The following is a 23,820-nucleotide window of genomic DNA, read 5'->3' as shown; positions in this document are numbered from 1 at the left end:
AGGGATACTGGTGATAACTTTGGCCTTGTAGTTTGTAAATGTCACCAGAATACTGAGATCACAATGACAAGGTACCCATTATGCATTATTTATATATTAGAAGCTGTTTTATTCAAAGTGCAAATAAAAACGGGCATTGACTGGAATTAAAATGTTAAGGTTTTGATTACCTGTCACAAATAAGATCTTGATAAATCTATAGGCATTGGTGAGATCAGTGGATTAATGTGCCTCTGTGGCTTCAGAGTTTACAGCATAATTATGGATTTATTGAATTTGCCATATAATTTCCAAAATATGTAGGTTTCACCAAAATTGTTGTTGCTAGCTCATACAGATGAAAATAATACAGTCAACGTGCTGCATAATTTGCAATTTTTGTTGCATACTTTTGAAAACCTTGGTCTCCAAGCTGCATAATTCTGGTATCCTTAACAATGTAAAATTTTTGCACAGTGCCAACAAAATGTGTATTTCACACATAATCATGGCTCCTTAAAAATATGTGGGTTTAATACCTCTGCTTCTGTGCAATAAATGTACCAAAATATATATTGACTTGAAGATGTAATGATTTATCAATAATCTCCATTGTAGCCATCAGTATCTTTTAAAAGTGGTATTTTCTGCCATCTAAGGTAGTGTTCAAATGATTGATTAAATCTTTTTTTCAGTTGTTGGCCATGCAAAACCTCTTTAAAATAGCTAAACGCTACTGTGTGAAAAATGAGGCTTTATTTTAAATTAGGACTATACAGCCAGTTCCCATTTTGGTAGCTTTAGATTCATTTTCTTATAAAAATACACACTTACACCTAAGCCAAACTTTCACTCAGTCACTGCTCCTTTCTCTCCAAATGAAGGAAGGTTAGATAAAGTTGCACAAATTTAAATGTGTGCATGCTACAACTGAAATTAATCCTGGGAAATAGTGTTGGCAGCCATATTAGTGAAGGAGTTGAAGCCATGTAAAAATTCCATTTTTTTAATGGTAAGCATTAACAGCATAAGACACACCTGCAGGATTCAACTGAGATAGCAAGAAGGAGACCTGTGGATAGACCAATGCTTGTGGGAAAGTGTGTGCATGCAAAAAACCTTGCTTCACCGCTCTCTAAGGGCTTCTGTAGCTCCCACTGGTGCACAACACCTGCACCCTCAGGCAGCGCAGAGCTCATGTTCCTTCACTTGAACAGATGGCTGGTGCTCCCAGGCAGGAAGATGAAAGATACAGCTAGCAAAATAGGGGAGTATGCAGAGCTTTTGACAACTGAGGAGACCATGATTTGAGGGAACCGTGATTGAAGTTCTTCCCTTTATTTTTGGGGTTACCAAGCCCTACATTAACAGGTAGCACGCATGCACTAACCGAGGCTCATGCAAGAAATCATTACTTACTCACCCCTGAAGTTGACCTGCCCTTACAAGCTCTGTGCTTTACTCCGCCATCCACTCACTTTGGGGTTTGCTTGGTTCAACCACACCACGGAAGGAAGTATAAAATGCCAAACGACTTCAGTATGTGAAAGGTTTGCGTTTGATGTTCCTCGTGAAACACAATATCAAAATTGACTAGACCACCTTTTACAATTCTAAAACATAGCTGCCAAGTGAATCTGTCACTTATGAGTAACACCTTCACCCCAGCTCAGTGTTTTCTTTGATAACAAATGTGTGTTGGTGACCAAAGTGTTTCTTTGGAGTTTGGAATTGGCACCATATACAAACAGCACAGCCTATTGACACAGAGAAAGGCAGACTTCTTCTGAAGGGAGCAAATTAAATGGGTGAAATATACTGTAAAGTTTGCTTTGGTCAACGTAGTCACTGCATCCACCTTCCACACCACAAAATGCTCAATGTAATCTTCAAATAGCTCCCAGTCAGCACATGTAGAATTGTCACTGAGGCCCTCATCACCAGCATACAAAACTGTGTGGCCAGACTCACACTTAGGCTTTCCCCAGTGTTCACATCACCCTGCCCTACTGCCCCCCCCTATTCACTAACCGATACTAACCAACACGCAACACACTCACCAAACACCGCTGCTCAGCCAGAATCCTGCTCGCACACATCCTCCACATACAAAGACCAGAGTCGGCTTTCCCCTACCTCCTGTCCAAAGGTTGGAATGACCGGTCCCTAAACATTAGAGCTGCCTCTTCAGTACTTGAGGTGTGCAAAAACCTAAAAACCTGGTTCTTCACCCAGACAAGTGCCAGTCACAGCCGACATGTTTCCTACTTTCTCAGAACCAGGATACTCTCTGAGTGAGATGTGCACGTCACAAATACCCTTAACATAACATAAAGCTTGCTGTAATATTATTGTTGATGTGTTGTTCATACATCTCCAACTCTGGTGTCTCCTGTTTCACGCTCCGTCTCTGTTCTTTTCACTCTGTGTCACACTCTCCTCATTTCTTTCTCACCTTTCTGTCCATATTCGCACACGCTTAATTCTCTTTCACTACTATCTACCTTGTCTTTCTCTCTCTCTTGCTCTCTCCCTCTTTCTGTCTATTGCTTCTCTCAATCCCTTCTCTCTCAACGTCATCCTCCCTCCCACCTCCTACCATCTCCTCAATCCCTATCAGAAACAGCCCTTGTGGAAGATTAACCCAGGTGAGAGCTGTGTGAAACTCCCAAAGAATAGTAGCTGGTCCTGTTTTCTCAGTCTCAGTCGAGTTCAGTTCAATCTGCCCACGGCCGCAGTGCTATGTATGCAGGAACTCAGTTCCAGCTCATTGAAAGAAATTACCTGTAGGTACATGGTCTCTGCTGTGTCTGTACATTTGTTCAGCCCTATCTATGCAGGGACTAGGCTGCATTGGTGCTGGAGCTCAGCTCTGCAGACAAATGAGTTCAGCTCTACAAGATGATAAGGTATGCTTGTGGCGGAGCGCCACTCTCTCTGTATGCACAAGAACCTACTTTTCTCTCTGTAATTTATGTCTTCTAAGTATTCAGCCTATCTCCAGAAGAACAACCAACTTCATTTCCTTAAAAAAATAGGCACTGAAATGAGCTTCTTGATACCGAGCAGACTTCAACCTTTTGAATTGTGATTTTTCAGTTGACTTTGCACTGCAAGCGTATTGGCACATGGTGCTGTGCTGATGTCTAGTTACATTGTCTTCTTAGCCCCTCTGAATTGCCTAACTTCGTCTTTCTCAAATGGCACTTTGTTGTGAATGTCTTCTTGATGTTCACTGATTTTATGTCATTTTGGTATGTGCTTTTGGTCTACATTTGTAGTGAGGAAATTTAGAAAGATCAGGGAATATCAGTCTGTGACAAGGAGACCATGTTAAATATGAAACGAGACAAATGAGAAATGTATGGGGAGGAAAGAGGCAGGTTGAAAAAAATTAAAAGGGAGGGTTACAGGGAAGAGGAGAGAAGGCAGCAATATGTGGAGTGACAAGAGGGATGTCTGGCTGGATGAACACTGCAGAGGTCAAGGTGGCTACCTATGGGCATTGCAATACAAGTTAAACTACGTGGTAGCACATGGGGAGGAAAGAGTGGACTGAACAGAAAAGCAAAGTTAAAGGATAAACATAAAATTTGAACTCTTGTCTCTGAGCACCAAGATGTAGTTTAAAACAGGTGGACTCTGAGAAGAGGAGAGTCAAGTGGACCAAGTCTCTTAAGTAGGTGTGTTAACCCAAGGGGTTACACTTACTGGTTTGGATCCTTTGAAATGTTAATGTGTCTTGGATTTGGAGCAAGCACCATTCTCCCTTTGTTTCAAGGTTTTCCAGCCACCAACTGCCACTTGCAGAGACAGTAAGAATGAGCAAGAGGCGGAACACACAAAGGCAGAGTAGTCTGGGAGCACAATGCTGCTGTGGCAGAAAGCTTTGGTGGCAGAAGTGCCAGGTGCTGTTTATCCACACTATCATTCTGATCCACTTCTTCAGTCTATTATATGTCTATCCATGAACCAAAAAAGGGCAAGAGGTGCACACAAGTACCTTCTGAGAGGTGGACTGTGAAATGCCTGAGGGGCGTAATTCAACTATGATCCCCTAATACAGGCACAATCCATTTGATTTAGCAAGCATACTGCCTATGCATTAGGCAGCACAGTATATTTGTTGACATGGGGTGCACTGAGTGCATCCCTGAAGCCAATGAAAAGCCACAATGTGCAGCAGGGGCAGGATCCCGAGCACTATCCCAGCTTTTTGTAGGCCTCTGCTTCCAGTCCTGTCAACAGGGCCACTGGAAATATACAACTGTGCGACTGTGAAGTTTTTCCGCATAATTATTGTTTTGCCGCATAATTTATCATCTGATGCATAATGTCCAGATTTTAACAAAACATTTGTTTCTACCTCAAACGGTAAAAAATTACTAAAAATGCAGAGACGTGCTGCTGTGTAGCTGAAGTCCCTTTGCAAAGGTTGACTGGTCACCTTTCTGTTGCTTATTGCTATATTTAGGTGCTACATTGGTACCAATGAGGAGCAAACTATACCCAGAAAGTGTTAACCAGTTTAAAAATAAGAAAATAATGATATGATACTATCACAAATTGTGCTCCATTACACTGCTTATTTTGCCTTTTCTTTGCGCATAGTTTAGTCAACCCTGCCACATAATTTGGCACTCCCTTGATGCATAATTCCAGTGGCCCTGCTTATCAAGAAGCTGGGAGATGTATAGAGGTTGGTCTTCCCCTTTTTAATCTTGCCCTTGCTGCTCCATCCGACTCCTTGTTAGAAATCACTGATCACTGGTTCCTATACCCAGCACCAGATTCCTGCTTTGCTGCTCTGAGATGCCAGCTAAGTAAGCCAGATAAATAAAACAAAAATGTTATTTTTCTATGTGTTTGCGTATGTGTTTGTGAGTGATTGGGAGTGAAAGAGTTAGAGTGAAAGTATGTGTGTTTGAGAGTGTCAATGAGAGTGAAAGTGGGAATCAGAGTTTTGGAATGAGAATGAATAAGTGAAAGTGAGTACAGGGAATGAGTGAAAGAGTACGAGTGTATCACAATGTGCTATTGATTACAGGTTGTGAGAGGGAGTTAAAGTGAGTTGTGGGTGTAGCTATCAATGGTGCAGCGGGTGTGGTTGCACCTGGGCCCAGAGTTAGTGAGTGTGTGTAGGTGTGTTAGTAAGTGAGAATGAGTGAGTATGAGTATGGTTGTGTGTAACAGTGAGTGGGAGTGAGTATGAATGAGAATGAGCAAGTGAGAGAATGTGAGCTAGAGTGAGTGAGGGAAAAGAAACTAAGGCCCATAATCACCCAAACTTTCATACAACGCAGTGTGAGAGGAAGAGAGCAGGTAATCACCATATCTACAAAGATATGGCACCATCCTTTTCTCTCCCTAGTGCTGGCACAGAATCATGCTGTCTAGTACCATGCACACACAGTTGCACCATAGTACAGAAGTGTCTGCGTGAGACTAGCATAGGTTTTATACTGGAAGGGTGCCACACCAGTACAAAATACTATGCTTTGACTAACTTTAAAACTTTTCCTACTTTGGATTTGTGTTGTACAGTCCAGTATCTCACGAGTAGTTCGGCCTGATGAGGGGATGAGATAGGTTTGTCAGAAAGACACTCCTTTTGATGAAGGTGTGACTATAAAGGATGTTGCCCCTATCATGGACCAATTAACAAGATGCCCTCAAATTCAGGGTGCCCTGTGAAGCATTACATCACGAGAGGTCTGATGTTTGCTGGGGGGCATCATGCACAATGTTTTGCAGGGTGTACTAGAGATTTGGATTTCGGTGAGTAGGGATCCTTTACCCTGATGAATGCCCGTGACCCTTAGGGGCTTATAAGAATGGGCAGAAACATGTTGACATGAATAGGTGACATGAAATATTATTTTCGAAGGTTCACCATATGTTTTTAACAATATCTGTGTTCCCCACTAATAAAGGAATCACCAGGGGTGAACACAAGGTATTTTTATGAGTCTGGATCCTGGTCTTTTTATCCAGCAAATATTTATTAAGAACTCCTCTCTTCTCAGAGGAGACAGATGGTTGAGTATGCGCTGGTGGCATTGATCCTACCAGGATGGGTAGTAGAAGTCAAGGATGAAGCATGACACTACTAGGTGTGTGAGGCTTCTAAATCCATAAATGGAAATGACCTCAGTGAGGCCTTTTGAGTTTGAGAATTGACCTTGCTAGATGTTCATGCATGAACTGGCTGCATTTTTCACCACGATTTGGTAACTTTTGTTTTGTTCACACTAGAAACACATTTTTTGTTAAATCCTGCTGATTATACAACAAATGATGGGTCATGTGGGAAATGCGCAAACCCACAGCTATGCGGAAAACGCATCAGCCACAAAATCGTATAATTCCAGTGGCTCTTGCTATTACTGCTTTTTGTAATTAGGTGTAATCTTGAGGTTGTAAGCTATAGTGTACATTTTATGAAAAAAACAACTCAACAATAAGGAGAACATTTTCTTCTTTTATAGCTATGGGTATAAGTTAGATATATGAACTGTGAAATATTTGGTAAACTGTTATGGAGAAATATGAAAGGCAGTTTTTATGTTTCACATGCAACAACACTTCTCTATCAGATGGAAGAGATATTGTTTTCGAAAAGGGGCTTGAAGCCCGGCCACTGCTTATCATTTGTTGGCTTCATTGGCACTCTTGCTGCCTCATGATTGGCTTCACTTCTTCTTTTGTGTGGAATATGGACCAAGTACTGAATGCTTCATCTGGATAAGTATCATTACGTTGGTGAGGTACTATTTTTTCCTTCTTTCCATTGTGTTGCTTCTTCTTTTTTTTTATTTCCTATTTCTGTCATGTTGCTTCTTGTTGTCAGGGCTGCTTCGTCCTTCCCACCCTCCCGTTGTTCATGCTGCTTCTTAAATTGTCTGTGCTGCTTTCCTCCTTGCACCCTCCGGTTGTCCGTGCTGCTTTCTTCCTCACACCCTTCGGTTGTCGGTGCTGCTTCTTCCCTCCCACCCTCCTGTTGCCCGTGCTCCTTCTTTCCTCCCAATCTTCCATTTCTCATGCTGCTTTTTCCCTCCCACCATCCTCTTTCTGATGCTGCTTTTTCCCTCCTGCCCTCCTGTTTCCCTTGCTGCTTCTTCCCTCCTGTTTTCTGTGCTGCTTATTCCCTCCTGCCTTCCCGATCCCCGTGCTGCTTCCTCCCTCCCTTTGCCTATGCCACGCCTGCCCTCCTGCTTACCATGCTGCTCCTTTTTTTCCACCCTCTCGTCCATGTTGCCTGCTGCTGCACAACAAGGCTAAAAGACATTGACAAAGGAAATAGCTCTTGCCTAGGCACAAACTATTGGTTTTGCCAATGCTTGTTTATTCTGCTGTTCATAAGCAGAGCCTAGCTATGCAGACACGGGCTCACCAAACTGAATCCACGTGAGTGAGGGTGATTTCTACTCCTCCTCCAAGGCTAAGAGGATGCTTATGCTTTGTGAAGATGCCTACTTGTTCTTACCTGTATGGCCATCCAGCCTCCTAGAATTGGTATTCTTTTCCTCTCCTACTGTGCAGGACATCTTATGCATCTGTATTTCACAGTATCACGGGTTAGTATTTATGTCCATTGGGATAGCTTATCGCTAGGCTTATGACCGCCTACCTGAAAGTGGGTTTACCTGTTAGGTGGGGTGAGCCTCCCATTTCTTCCTTTCCTTCTTTTAGAGTAATTTTCCTCCATTCTGGTGAACCTCTGATGTACATCTTGTGAGGCCAGTCATCTTCACCCCATATATATGCACCAGAGTCCCTCCTGGGTGCTGTCCTAGTAATTGGGCTGGAAACACATTTTTCCATTAAAAAGCAGCGCTTCGGAATAGTATACTACATTTATTTTTTGTTATGTAAAAGTCTCACAGGAGGTACCTTCGAATTCAAGATATAGCACCTTAAAAAGAAAGGAAAAGTTTTTCTATTTGATATGATCAGAGTGCCTTGTCAAAATTACTGCACATTTGATAGCGACGTATGTAATTTGAACATGAATTGGTGTGACTAGTAAAACAAAGAAGGACTTGTTCCTTCCGTTCTGTTTGCTGTACTTTGAAATATTTAAGAGTTTTGTTTATGGTTACAGCTACAGCCCTTTCTTTGCCTCTAAAATGGGGATGTTTTATACTACCTGAATAGCGTTGCTTGCTGCTACAGCCAAAAGACTTTTCCTCCAGACTGTCACATGGGAATGTTTATATATCTGGGCAACATTATGCTGTTTTTAGGTGTCTGATTCTATTTTTTTAACTTTTACTCTGATAATCACGGAAAATTCATATTTACACGAAAAATGAGGTCCACAATCTTGTTCATCCAGTGGCTCAGCCTAAGGGTAACACAGGGTTACAGTGGGACTATGGTCATCTGCAGAAGAAGCCAAGATTCAGACAAATAAAACCAACTCTTTCATGTTAGTTATAAATAAGATTACGGCTATATGAATGTTCCACTAGAAGCATACACCTTCTCGGCATGGGCATCCTCAGTTGCGGCCTGTTCTGCTACATTGTGAGTCGCGCCACAGTCCAAAAACTGTCGTGGCAAAACTAGAATGGTTTTAACAGAAGAGTATGTCACAAGAGGGCAGTCGATTATTTCTGTAGTGGCGGGTGTCAGTCTCATGTCTATGTGACACCCCAGGATGCCAATGATCACAAGATATGGCCACATGACAAGAGGCACCCACAGCAGCTGCCCACCATCTCTCAGTGATGCATGAGGCTGGGTAGTAAGAACCCAGATTTAGCCAGGAGTAAAATGCCTCTTTAGGTTAGATTGACAGACATTGCATTGTGGCAAGCTGGACACCACTCCAGACCACTGTAATTCATAGTAATAGCTGAGCAGGTCTCATCAAATAAAGACACAGTTGAGGACCAGTAAAGGAGATATATGTGTAAATTGTAGATCGTAGATTCGGATCTCAGCAGGAGGATTTAGGCTTTAATCCTTCCACTTGTGACACAACAAACACTAAGGGCCTGATTACAACATTGGTGGAGAGGGTTAATCCGTCCCAAATGTGACGGATATCCCGTCCACCATATTACGAGTCCATTATATCCTATGGAACTCGTAATACAGTGGGTGGGATATCCGTCACATTTGGGACGGATTAACCCCCTCCGCCAAAGTTGTGATCAGGCCATAAGTATTTTGATAATGGGAGTATGTTGTATAAATAATCATTCTTTCTTATTGTGGTTAAACTAGTCATGATTGTTGAACTTGTTTCTCATCCGCCTGGCTTTGGGCATAGAGTGCAAATATTCTGTAGCCCACTCCTTGTATGGCAATATGTGCATAAACAACTAATCCAAGAGTCTGGTCTGGATATTTTTAACTCTTCTCTTCTGCAAGTTACTGAACCTGTGACTAAATGGGTTTCTTCCATGATGGCACTGCCCCCTTGCCATTGTGACTGTGTGTTCTCCAGAAATGGAGGCCTATGTTCGAGCCTGGATGGCGACAGGTTTCTAGAGTACTGCATCGACTCTATAGCCCACACCTTCTGCTGTGAGCTCTTCTTACTGTGTGACATGAAATCAACACAAGAGGAGTGGTTTGTGTTTATGATAATGATGTCACATGCTAGAATCTGATTGTCAGTAATTATTTTCTATAATATTTCCCTGTTTGAAGAATGCCAAAAAGAAACAATGTGTGTAATCCATAGGTCTTTTTCACAGTAACAACTGTTCAGTATGAGTCATATTTATACACTTGGTGAATGTACTTTACTTAGAGGGCACGTAGTAGATGTGGACCATGTTAGCTAATTGGCTGAGTGCTAATCCCCTACTTTTACCATATATTGGGGAGACCAGTAAAATCACCGGCTACCCCTTGCACATTTTAGCATATTTTGTGTGGGTCCTGGTTTGACATAGCAAGCACTAGATCAGTTGGCTTGGTCACAATAACAATCTGGACACTGAAGAACCAGGCTAACTTTGAAGATGGTGATCAAGCAATGATATTTTACAAGCCTTTCACAGTGCAGACGGACGGTCCTACGATGACCTATGTCACACTTTGCGGATGGGGGCTTACTTCCAGTGATTTCACCCGCATGACACTGGTAGAAATGGAGAGCCACAACAGTTCTCTAAAGATGCACAGAGTGATTTTCACCTCTTTACCAAGATTTAGACTATCACATTTTTTGCAGTTTCTTGAGTATACGCGCCCTTTTGGAGTGGATCTGTGTACACAAACATGCATACAGTGGATTCATTGTCTCCATTTTTTTGATTTAACTACAATGAAGCTCCAGTTCTAGTCTAGCTCTGTGACTGAGTTTCCTGCTGCCACGACTTTTGAGAAGCAGCTCTAGACCTGTATCTCCATTCTGTAAAAAAAAATTTCCTTTGGTACACTTGATCCGAAATCTATCCACGTTCCAAGCAACTCATGACAGTATGCTGTAGTGCAAAAACCACCGTGATGTGCTCTCACGCACTACTTACACTTTGATGACAAGATTAAAAATGTCTGATTTGTTGATATTGTAGTGGCAAGAAGTGCCCGGAGAAGAGAACATCTTATGTCATGTTATATTATGTAGCATTTGCATACTGTATAATTGCCACTCGAGTGGTACCTTATTGCTCAAACTTTCTGAAGCGATTACAGGCAGGTTGACATGTATATTTTGAGTTTGAAAGAGGCAACATTTGATCCATTTGAACCTATGTATGTACTCAGATGGAAGTGAATAAGTGGATGAGCCTCTCAGAGAGGTTACAGAGAAAATGCGATAAAAAAAATCCAGCATTGCCAGAGCCAGCTATTATTCCAACTCAGGGTCAAGAAATGGAAGAGCTGGAGACGTCGTATACAATTAGGGCTGAGCAAATATTACTTCCAAGATTCCGAACATTGTGAGTTGGATCCCTAATATGGAGATTTCCGAAATTCCAAATGAGCACTCGGGTTTCAGTGTGAGTGAAAGTCAAAGAGCGATCAGAACTGCAGCAACAGGACATGCCAAATCTGAACAACCCACTGGTTTACTTTGGATTTTTCAATCCATTGCAAGTCAGTGGTCATGTGGCTTTGCCAATGACTTTCTAGACTTTTAAATAATTTATGACTATGATTGCAGCTTGCCAACCCAAATTCGGCCAAAATCACTTCAGAACTCTGTTGACCAATTGCAGATTCAAGCTAGTCAGTCAATATTTGAAATCCCCAGACGACTTACGGCAGAAAATGCATTTTTATATTTCTTTATATATGAGTGTGCCATTTGGAATGTGCTGGAATTATTTCCGAATTTGCACTTCAACATATTCAGAATTCCAAAGAAAATTACAAAGTCTTTTTTTATTTTAATTTTCATTTTTTATTCTGAGCTCCTGTTGGTCATTTAGCATTCCCGTTGGGCAGCAGTAGCTCAATTTGTTCGCTATACAGTTTGTACGCATCCCTGAAGTGTACGGGTTCCATAGATTGCAAATTTGATAGGTGATAATCCAAATTCCTAACGTTTCGGATACTCACTCACCCACTGCTTAATATTCACTAGCAACAGCAGAGTCTTTTTTCATCTGCGTCACTATTAATCGTCGGTGCTCAGGACAGAGCCGGTGACCGGCCGCCTTTCCCCGAGGTCAGCAGAAGAGCTGGCTGATGCGTGCTGTCATCTCTCGCTGCCTCGCTGCCCCCTTTGTAATTATTGTTCTAGCTCTCCGACGGCCAGAGCCAGCGGGATCACTGGAAAGTGCGTAGTAGCAGGGGCAGGCACGGCCAGGCCAGTACGTGACCAGAGAAGAGGCTGTTTACCATTCTAGCAGTGCGTGCACAGGCCGTGCCAACATTGAGTGTGATTTAATCATTTATGTAGCACAGAGAGCAAAGTTCGGACAGTTCCCTCAGGGAGAGGCTGCTTGTACCCTTTGGAAGTGAGTAAAGTTCCACACCACTTCGAAAAAACAACAGCAAACCACTCCTCCAAAACCCCAAAGTAAACCACCTCCTCCAAAACCCCAAATAACACCACACCGCTAACTATAAAATAAACACAACCCCTACACTTGCATACATTACACACACATGCGCATTATACATTTAACATTTTAAAAACAGCACTTTCCCACAGGCTCGGCGTCCTCCTCAGTGCTCTTCTCCTCCGATGCCCGAATAGCTCTCCTAACCATTTCAGATGCTGCTCTCATGCTGTTAATCAGCATGAGAGAAGCACCTGAATGGATGGAGCAGTATGGTTGGAAGTTCCTTCAGACCCTAGCGGTCTGTCCTTGGTCTCCACCCCGCTGTCTTAAGACAGCTGAGTGAACAGCTTCAAAGTGGGCATGTCACTTTGGCTGGCACAAGACAACTGTCCAAAGTGACATGAGCACTTTGGAGAATCCTGTCAGTCCTGCTCCTGTCCTCTAGTGACAATTTGCAGCAGAGGACATGTCCAGCATGCCTCTGAGCTGGTGTGTGCTGTGCTGGTAAAAATAAAAGGGTAATGAAATCTTTTCATTGCCATTTTATTTTTGCCAGTGCGGCTCGCAGCGGGTGGAGGGTGATGCTCCCCCACCCTCGAGAAGAAACCGCCCCTGCCCTCAGGGCACACGACTAACTCAATAACCAACTGATTTCTACAATAACTAATAACCACTGGGTTAACCACTAACTTTGGGTTATGGAGCTGGGGCATAGCTTCTCATTGGTGGAGCAGGTGCAGTGGCACTTGGGTCCAGAGGGTCCCATTGAACCCTGATTATTGCTGTATTTCACAGTTCAAGCAGTGGCTGGGGTTCATTTCCTTCCTTGCACTAACCCCATGACACACTGGCTACGTCTCTGTCACGGGGTGGCATGCAACCTACCTTAAAGCTTGTCAGTGCTTCGATAGGGGTAGTAACTGCCACATAAATGCAATTACTATACAGTCAGAACTGAATTCAGTCTTGGTGCTTACAAAACAAATATTATCATCTAACTCAATGATACTCGATTGTCGACTTCAGAAGAATTGCAGACTTAAGATCCACATGAGATGCTGAAGCCACATAGGTTTCAGAGCTCTGCAGTCTGCCAACTAGGTTTACTCCACTGCATGGTGGGAACAATTTGAACAACATTTTGTGACAGGCTTTTGGAGAAGGATGCTAAAGATGTAGAATTAATAAATCCTATCAGACCTTCACTGATTTGTTTTCCACTATTGCTTCAGGCCCAATATAGCCCAAGGATTTCATTTTAGCCCCTTCATGAGAACATTACCTTCGATATAACATTGTTCCTGAAAGGTTGTTTGCAATGTGGTGTCCCTATTGTCTTCTGAAGTTTGCTATATCCCCACTCATAAGTAGTTCATCATAGGTGTCTAATGTAGACCGGTTGAACACCTGGGTGCAAAAGGATCACCTGGTAGCCCTGTTCAGGATAGAGCCTCTGTATGTCTGTGAGGCATTCAGCCTAAGTGAAATTTTAGTGGCCCATCACCAAACTTTGCCCACGTACCACATTCTTTTGATTTTCACCATCCATCACTCCTCCCCGGTGCCTAATTTGCAGTGGCAAGTGGCCTTATTTTCGACAGCTGCTAACTGGTCTTATTTCAAGATCAGTGCTGAAAAGTGAAACAAAATACTTCTAGATTCCTTGATTTGAGGATCAAGGGGTGGTAGCAGAAAGGTGGCGGAGTTATGAGGGGCTAATTCTTGAGGACCAGAGTCTGACAATCAATATCTAATTGCTAAATTGTCAGCAAGGGTAAATGTGATAGTAAATCTGTTCTGGCTTAATTAACTGTCAGGAGGAAACTGCATTTAAAAATAACATAAGGAGTTAAGGCACCATCTGCAGAGATCTTTGTGTTCCCAGCAAGTTCCAGGAAATAGTAGCAGTAAAACAGCTCTGATAGCTAATGCTTTTGCTTGAGATATCTGTGATTAGTATGCTTAAAGTTTGACTCGTCATTAAAAAACTTAGAGGATTAATATGCCTGCTGCTAAACATGTAACTTGAATGACACAGAATTATATTTTATGCAGATATCTCAAAGGGTTATTGATTGTGTTGCAGATATCGTGTGTTAACTGTAAGTCACAAGTTACAATTCTTGTGCTGTAACTTGGTGAGTTATGAACCATCATAAAAGAGCAGGAAGCAAACCACAATGCAAAAGTTTAGAACCTTGATTTTTTTTCTCACTTTGTTTGTTATTGTACAGCTGCTAAAAGGGATTATTTGGATACTAAGGAATACTTATTTGGAAGTGCTATGTAATACATGGAATTGTGTAATCCCAGTATTAAAGCCTGTCCCTAATTTCTTCGTCAACTTGTGATGCATACAGTCGCCTATTATAAAGAAATTATATGCACTGTACAACAGCTGAATTCTGATGTCACGGTGCCTGCTGTCAGAGTCAGCAGCCAGGGCGAAAGGCAGGTCAGATCAGGGAGCATAATTACATCATCTGGTTAAAGAACGAAAACAAAACATTGCTTTTCTTCTGCATTACTTTTCTTTCCTCTACACTGTTTTTCTAGCAGCACAGTGACAATCAGAAAGGAACTATTTGTGGCAATATGTTTATTTTTTACACTCTTTAGATAATTATAGAAAGTTTGAATCTTTCTGCATGTTTCCACACATTCCAAGCTACTGGTCCTTAAAAAATAATAATAATAATGACTTGTATTAAAATGGTTGTAATATCTGTTTGAAGCAAATATCTACCATCTTTTTAGATGTGTATAATTTTGCACCAGAATCTTTATTCTTTGTGTTTGCAAACATACTCTTTCTTTCACGTGGAAGACTCATGCACCAAGGGGCATATTTATGACTTTGTGGCGCATCAAGTCACCTTGCTGTGTTGCGTCACAAGGAAAGGGCAGGAATGTGTAATTTTGAAAAAAATATGGCACATTTCTACTTTTGTCCCTCTGCTGGCACCATTTTGGCATCCTAGCGCCTACACAGGCATCCTTGTAGCATGGTGCAAAGATGCCTGTGTTGGAGGCAGGATTGTTTTTGTGGACGAAGGCACACCTTCCTGCACAAAAACAATCCCCTGATACAGTATCCTCTTCTATGTGTGCTGCCTTCTCAGCACATATAGAAAGAGGAAACAATGAGGAGAAATAAACATATTTCTCCTTGTTGCACATCACTGGGGAGGCATAGAAGTTATGATGCATCTCCAGGTCTGCCACTTCTGCCAAATCTGGGAATGTGTCAGAATCCATGGATGTTGCGGGGGGAACACCAACGCAACCCCCATGGAATGCCTCTCTTGTGTAGAGAATGCATTGCATTACTCTAGATTAATGAAGCATTTTGGGCTTGTGTCATGCTTGCACCACGTTGCGTAGTGCAGGAGCAATGCAACTGCCTTCATAAATATGCACTCAAGGATTTAAATGGTCTGCGGTAAAGGAGATGGTACCAGATGCCTTACATGACAATGATATTGCAAGTCACTTTGGAATTCTATTACCTTATAAAGGAACTTGGTCTTAGTTCCCTTGAATGATTTTAGCATCAAAGTGTTTAGCTCCAGGGGTCTCCCAGCCAGGATAAGACTCAAACAAAAGGAGTGATAATGACCCTTTAAATAAGACATTATAGTTGGGCCCATCTGAAAATGAAAGTATGAAATCTCCCTCACTCAATGCAAGTGCTACCTGGATCTAAAACCATTCACTGCGCAAGAGCTGCTAAAGTGTCCTGTTTAGCTCTACTTTGTGGAATTCTGCGTAGTCGGTAAACAACTCCGTAGAATTCCATGGAGTTCCGCGTACTGCAAAGTGCTGCCTGCGCTGGCCTGATATATGCCCGATCTCCTTAGAGCTAAGCAGGGTCAGCCCTGCTTAGCGCTTCCGAGATCAGGCACATTCAGGCCATGGCAGGCGGCAGCAAAAGCTGTCATTTTCAGGTCTCTTGTGTACCGGCCTGCCCCATGTGCAATCAGTGCACATGGGGCAGTCCGGAGCACAAGAGGCCTGAAATGGCAGATTTAGCTGCCTACGGCCCTAGCCTGAATTCAGGGCAGTGAAAACTGCTGTTTCAGCTCTCTTCTGCACCAGTGTGCAAATTTTTTTAAAAAATGCTGACTTACCTCAGTTCTCCAGGGGGTACTCGTTGCCAGTGGCCTTGCTCTCTGCCTCCCTCTGCCCCCTGTCCCCGGACTGGTGCTGGTGGTCACCATCAGAGGGAGGCCTAAAAGCAGCTCCGCCGACGTCTGTGCATTGCAGCCCAGTTATAGCCCATACAGCGCAAGCGCAGACTGTCTGAGCTGTGTTGCCCATAACTGGACTGCAGTGCGCATGCAGTTTGCACTGCTCTGCTGGCAGGGCTAGCGGAGTGTTAGGTCAGAATCCGTGCTCCAAGCAGAGTGTGGAGTGCCAAAAACTCTGTTAGCTCCGCCAGCAAGCGGAGCTCGACACCCAGCCCTAGTCCTGAGGTTGGCAAATCACACCCAAAGTCAGCGAACACATTTCAATGGGCCAGTCAGAATCTAATTTCTCGCTCAATAATGGCTGCTGGATCTGGAATCCTGCCACATCCATCACTCTTCTGGCACTAATCATGATTTTAACCCCTCTGGTGCCCTGGACGTAACGGTTACGTCCTGGGCAGCACCATTCGGCTGCCCTGGACGTAACTGTTAAGTCCAGACTGGGGCCCACGGGGGAAGCGCCTGGCATCCCCTCCCCTGGGCAAGGATGGAAGGGGAATCGCTTCCCTGACCTTACTGTGACTGATGACGTCAGCACGCAATCGCACGCTGACCTCATCAGAGGCTGCCCCCACAGCGCAGCTCGGAGGAGAAATGCAAAAACATTTCTTCTCCGATCACATGGTGGGGGCGAGAGAGGCATGAAAGGAGAGAAAAGGCCTTTTCTCTCCTCTAATGTCTCTCCCTGCATTTCTGCTGGGCGATTGAGATGTGGCAGAAATGCCACTAGACACTAGGGAATTTTTATTTTATTTTTTATTATTGCATAAGGGGAGCAGCTCGTTGGGCAAAGGCCGTTCCAGAGTGGGGCAATTTATTTTTAGGCCATTTCTGCCCCCTTTCCCCCGGGGGCAGATCGGCCTATTACAAATAAAGCCCGCAAGACACGAGGGAGAATTTTTGTTGTTGTTTTTTTTGTTTTATGTATGTGGGGAGTGACCCCTTAGGCAGGGGTCGCTCCCTTAGTGGCAAGTTTACTTTTAGGCCTTTTCTGCCGGCCTACTTTTATTAATTTGTCCCAGTATGGTGATCCCACACAGAAATGTGGGGAAAATTTGATTTTTTAGCCAAATTTGAGGTTTGCTATGGATTCTGGGTAAGAAAACAATGGGAAACCCAGCCAAGTCACACCTCCCTGGACTCCCTCAGGTGTCTATTTTTCAGAAATGTCTGGGTTTGGTAGGTTTCCCTAGATGGCTGCTGAGCCCAGGACCAAAAACGCAGGTGCCCCCGCAAAATCAGGTAGTTTTTTATTTATAATTTTGATGTGTCCACATTTTGTTTTGGGGCATTTCCTTTCGTGGGCACTAGGCCTACCCACACAAGTGAGGTACCATTTTTATTGGGAGACTTGGGGGAATGCTGGGTGGAAGGAAATTTGTGGCTCCTTCAGATTCCAGAACTTTCTGTCACAGAAATGTGAGGAAAAAGTGTTTTTTTGGCCAAATTTTGACGGTTTGCAAAGGATTCTGGGTAACAGAACCTGGTGAGAGCCCCACAAGTCACCCCATCTTGGATTCCCCTAGGTGTCTAGTTTTCAAAAATGTGTAGGTTTGGTAGGTTTCCCTAGGTGCCAGCTCAGCTAGAGGCCAAAATCCACAACTAGGCACTTTGCAAAAAACAGGTCTGTTTTCTTTGGGAGAATGTGATGTGTCCACGTTGTGTTTTGTGGCATTTCCTGTTGCGGGCGCTAGGCCTACCCACACAAGTGAGGCTCCTCTCAGATTCCAGAACTTTCTGTCACCGAAATGTGAGGAAAAAGTGTTTTTTTGGACAAATTTTGAAGTTTGTAAAGGATTCTGGGTAACAGAACCTGGCAATTGCCCCACAAGTCACCCCATCTTGGATTTCCCTAGGTGCCTAGTTTTAAAAAATGTGCAGGGTTGGTAGGTTACCCTAGGTCCCTGAGCTAGAGGCCAAAATATACAGCTAGGAACTTTGCAAAAAACATGTCAGATTTCAATGTAAAAATGTGATGTGTCCAAGTTGTGTTACCTGTTGCGAGCATTAGGCCTACCCACGCAAGTGAGGTACCATTTTAATAGGGAGACTGGGGGGAACACAGAATAGCAAAATAAGTGTTATTGCCCGTTGTCTTTCTCTACATTTGTTTCCTTCCAAATGTAAGTCAGTATGTAAAAAAGATGTCTATTTGAAAAATGCCCTGTAATTCACATGCTAGTATGGGCACCCCTTAATTCAGAGATGTGAAAATAACCACTGCTTCTCAACACCTTATCTTGTGCCCATTATGGAAATACAAAGGTTTTCTTGATACCTATTTTTCACTCTTTATATTTCAGCAAATGAATTGCTGTATACCCTGTATAGAATGAAAACCCATTGCAAGGTGCAACTCATTTATTGGCTCTGGGTACCCAGGGTTCTGGACGAACCTACCTGCCCTATATATCTCCGCAACCACAAGAGTCCAGCAGACGTAACGGTATATTGCTTTCAAAAATCCGACATTGCAGGAAAATGTTACAGAGTAAAACGTTGAGAAAAATGGCTGTTTTTTTTCATCTCAATGTCTCAATTTCAATATTTGTTTTATTTTAGCTGTTATTTTCTGTAGGAAAGCCTTGTAGGATCTACACGAATGACCCCTTGCTTAATTCAGAATTTTGTCTGCTTTTCAGAAATGTTTAGCTTTCTGGGATACATCATTGGTTTAACACCCATTTCTGTCACTAACTGGAAGGAGGCTGAAAGCACAACAAATAGTAACAATGGGGTATGTCCCAGTAAAATGCCAAAATTGTGTTGAAGAATGGGGTTTTCTGATTCGAGTCTGCCTGTTCCTAAAAGCTGGGAGCTGGTGATTTTAGCACCGCAAACCCTTTGTTGATGCCATTTTCAGGGAAAAAAACACAAGCCTTGTTCTGCAGCCCATTTTCCCATCTCTTTTTAAAAAAATCAATTTTCACTGTATTTTGGATAATTTCTTGGTCTCCTTCATGTGAACCCACAAAGTCTAGGTACCTAAAGAATCCCTAGGATGTTGGAAAGAAAGGACGCTAATTTGGCGAGGGTAGCTCATGTGGACGAAAAGTTATGAGGGCCTAAGCGTGAACTGCCCCATACAGCCAAAAAAAGACCTGGGACCTGAGGGGAAAAGGCCTGGCAGCAAAGGGGTTAAGCTGATTCTGTTTTCTTCACTCAGCATAGCTAACGCTGCTGGGATGTGAATGTTTGTATTCCTGTGAAAAAAAAATGAAAACACTAATTTAAGCATTCTTGTGTTGTGGACTAAAGGTTTCCTTCATGACAAAGGGCAGGTTGACATTGCCCATCCACAAAACTCAAATGAATATAATGCAAAGTATGCAAAATAGAGCAATTCATAATTGGCTAGTGGCTCCCTTGTCTTGTGTGACACACACAGCTGGGCGTGGCTGTCTAACCAAAAGGACTTTGTTTCCTGGTACTTGTGTTTTTGTTTACACCATCATAAGTATGGTGTTAAATATCGCAGCATTCAATGTTCTGCTTGCTAAAAACCAGGACTGGCTCCAGGTGTCACACTTGACTTGAAGGCCTTTATTAACAGTAATGGAACACATTTAATTTTGGGGATGGAAGATGATACATCATATATTGAAAATTCCATGGCTTGCAAAGCAAACAGTAGATCAAATATAACATGCTTTGGATTTAATTTTAGATTGTAGTGCTTTAAGTTGCACATTTTCAATATACACTTAGTAGTATTGCTACAATTTGCCAATACAGTAACACCGCATTTCTCTAAATCATTCGAATGTTACAGATGTGTTAGAATCTGATCCCCTTGTAAGTATCACTTTTTCAGGCGTTCTAAGTGGACTTCACTGCTTGTACCATATCAAGGGGGTCATTACGACCTCAGCGGTCTTTTCAAAAGACCGCCGAGGCCGCGGGAGACAGAATACCGCCATTGCCGGCAGTATTTCTGTCTCCCTATTATGACATTTCCGCTGGGCCAGCAGACGGTAACAGTGTTACCGTCCGCTGGCCCAGCGGAAATGTCACATCAACATTGCAGCCGGCTCGTAATAGAGCCGGCGGCAATGCTGATGTGCAGCGGGTGCAATAGCACCCGTCGCGCATTTCACTGCCCGATATTTGGGCAGTGAAATGCGCGACGGGGCTATGCCTGGGGGCCCCTGCACTGCCCATGCCAAGTGCATGGGCAGTGCAGGGGCCCCCAGTGGCACCCCAAGTCCCCTTACCGCCGGCCTTTCCATGGCGGTGTGTACCGCCATGGACAGGCCGGCGGTCGGGGACTCATAATCCCCAGGGCAGCGGTGCTTGCACCGCTGACCTGGGGATGATGACCGCCAGGCGGAATCCTGGCGGGAAAATGGAGGGGCCGGCGGTATGGCCGTGGCAATTCCGCCACGGTCACAATTGCTGGCGAAACACCGCCAGCCTGTTGGCGGTGTTACCGCCAACATACCGCCGGCCGCCAGGGTCGTAATGACCCCCCAAGTGTGAGAAGTTCATTCAGCCCTGTTTTTGTCATCTGATTCTTATAGCTGTGTTCCTCCTTCTAAAAAGCAGGACTGCAGGTGGCAGCATGAAATAAAAGAAATAAGGTTGAACAAGCTTCTGATGTCTGAGTTAACTTGAGATCTCTGTTAAACCTTCTAGGGCAAGTCCCACTAACTCATGCATTTGACCAACCACCTTTTTTATTTTTCCTAGGACATCACCCTACACGTGTTAAGGATGCATCTGACATACTTTTTAACGAAATCCAAATACCTGTAGACTAATACCAGCTAAAGACCCAAAAGCTTACACTGCACTAGAGACAGTTATCAGTACATATTGTACCAGCCTACATTTTAGAAAAGAGTTAACATTTCTCTAATTTCCACAAGCCGCTTTTGACGCTCTCTGCCTGTCCTGATATTCCAGAAATTGAAGATGTGCTCCTGTTGGGATCTCACACGAGTAAATAAGGCCACACCGCTAGCCATTCGAAGGCTTCTGGAAATTGTCTGTCTACTGTTGCACTCGGCCCTTTTGACTTTGCCCGACAATTTCTTCCCTGCAATTACTTCCGCAGCAACTTCACTTTGTCTGTGTTTATTGAGTTACACCGCCCAGAACTCTCAGGTTTCCGATATCAATGCTTAAATTGCTTATCCATTACAGGATTTGACTTTGCCTTTGGGACTTGTATGCCTTTTTCCGTTTTAAACTCGGGTCTGCAAGTCCCAGAATGCAAGGCAAAACTATCTGGAATGGCTAAGCTACTCACTCCTGGACCTGGAAAACTATAAAGCACTGCACTAACATATGAACAAAAACATCAAGAAGACGTTTGTAAGTTATTATTTAGCATTAGGACTTAAAAATAGGGGGCACATGTACGTACCATTTTTCCTGTCGCAAACAGCCTTATTCGCAGAATAGGACCGTTTGCGACAGGAAAAAACCATTTGGTATGTGCAGAGCCTATTTTGAGATTCAGTAATCTATTTACCGAATCGCAAAATAGGTTTGTGAGTCGCAATTAGGAAGAGGCGTTCCCTTCCTAATTGCGAGTCGCAGTGCGATGTAGGATTGTTTTGTGACCATGAATGCGATCACAAAACAATCGCAGTTAGCTAACCCATTCGCAAACGGCAAGGGGTCCCTATGGGACCCTTTCCCCTTTGTGAATGGCAGCGAAAACCACTTTTCATTTTTGATTTTCAAATGCATCTCGTTTTCCTCTAAGGAAAACGGGCTGCATTTAAAAAAAAAAAACCAAAAAAACAGCTTTATTTAAAAGCAGTCACAGACATGGTGGTCTGCTGTCTCCAGCAGGCCACCATCCCTGTGAGGACGGCCATTCCCAATGGGGTCGCAAATTGCGACCTACCTCATGAATATTCCCATTGGGAATCGCAAACAGTGTAAAGTACACTGTTGTACATCCGGTTTTGCGACTTGCACTTTGCGAGTCGCAAAACTGGATCTTTGTATATGTGGCCCTAAATTCCCAAATTATCAGTAAAAATGTATTTGAGTGTTCTTTTGTTTCATATAATATTGGGGTTTAGTTTAAAATAAAACAATAACATTTACAGATAGGTACAGTACAGAAGTAATTTAATATTTTTAAATGAAAGGTGAATGCATTTCATAAATGGGTTAGCATTTTATAATTATTGTAATTTAATGTAATTTACAGTTAGCTTAACACTTAATTTAACACAATGCAAGTAAAGGTAATTTGATTCAAATCAATAAATGTATAAAAAGGGCTAGAGTCAATATTTATTTAGTAGAAAAAAATAATATAATGTAATTATTTTAAACTTAGTGTGGTTCCTAAGGGTTAGTGGTAAAATAGGGCAATTAATTTTTTTAATTAATTACAATGATGTAATTTAATTTATTAGAATTTGGAAAGGTATTAATTATATTGAATGTACTAAAAATATAATTAATGAAAATGTTAGTATTATGGCAAAATACAGTGTCATTTATGGGGTATCAAGTGAAGGGAGGGTAGTGTAAAGTGGGCAGAGTAAAGATGATTTCAATGTTATGGATAGTTGGACAAATGAAATGTTGTGAAGGTAAACGTATGGGGAAGCGAAGGCAGTAGATGTAAATACAATTAGTTTATGCAGTGTGTGTCCTCTTCACTCCCAGTTCCAACATCTCCTCAGACTCTGTCCTTTCATCAATAGAGGTGTGAGGCTGGGAGTGCTTCAACAGTATGTAGTAGGTGGAGGTTCTGTATGTGGCCTGTGGTTTTAAGAGCAACTTTCTCTTTGGCCTTCCGTACATCACTGTGCCTCACAACACAGCACCTGCAGTTAATGTTCATAGTCATAGACCAAAGTGTTGCAGTTTCAGTATTGCTCCACTTTTTAATAGTGGGTTTGTAGAAATAGATTCAAAGTTTTTCACCGGGAAAGGCTTTTCTGAAATTTTGTTGGCCCCCTGCCCGGACCAAGGATGGTGTTCGTAGTTTTTTTGAATAAGGTCACTTATGCACCTTCTGCTGACCAGTCTCTCAACAACCCTGGACATCCAAATGGTAAAGTGTGTAGGGAGAAGGCTGGGCCACAGCATTTTGGGACGATTGCTAGGGACTGTGCGCAGAATAAGGGATACCTGAGTGTCATATGAGTACTTGGGCAAAGAATTTAATTTTTTCCAGGCATGTAAGTGAGATGAATGGCTAAGGTGGCTATGCCGGATGAAAATTTGTGTGATGTGGTTACTGGTTGCGGTAATACTGACTTCATAATATGAAACTGTATACACACACCTTCATTCTGAATCTTGTATTGTGGATTATGTTGGTACAAAAGTTCTATGCAGAAGTTTTTTTTGTAAACTGTGACGTATCTTCGTATTGGTGTAACCCAGACGAGATTTTTTTTGAATGTGGGTGCATGTTCCATTTGAGTGGAAGGAGTCCACAGTTTCGCAACTTCCACAGACTACGACACTCAGCTAGTCAGAATTTGTAAGATAATTTTGATAATGTATTTACCCATGTGTGTGTGAGGAGGAGTGTTGGAATTGGCCCAAGAGTCTGACTTCTAAAAGAAGGTAAGCATTTATAAATGCAGTGTGAGTTTGCTGGATGTGTCCTAGGGCCTTACTTCTTGTTTCCGTTT

At 42.8% G+C, this 23,820-nt stretch overlaps 1 long non-coding RNA gene across 2 annotated transcripts in view; it reads right to left on the bottom strand.

Annotated features, from left to right (window-relative positions):
- LOC138304522 (uncharacterized) overlaps nt 1-23,820 on the bottom strand; it is a 108,069-nt gene that overhangs the window by 24,876 nt on the left and 59,373 nt on the right. For both annotated transcript variants that reach the window (XR_011205585.1, XR_011205584.1), the window contains one exon: nt 7,626-7,783. This is a non-coding gene — a long non-coding RNA (uncharacterized lncRNA). The remainder of the gene's footprint in view (nt 1-7,625; nt 7,784-23,820) is intronic.

The sequence above is a fragment of the Pleurodeles waltl genome, chromosome 7 (assembly GCF_031143425.1).
Source record: "Pleurodeles waltl isolate 20211129_DDA chromosome 7, aPleWal1.hap1.20221129, whole genome shotgun sequence".
NCBI classification, from domain to species: domain Eukaryota; kingdom Metazoa; phylum Chordata; class Amphibia; order Caudata; family Salamandridae; genus Pleurodeles; species Pleurodeles waltl.
This window is presented reverse-complemented; position numbering and strand designations above follow the sequence as displayed.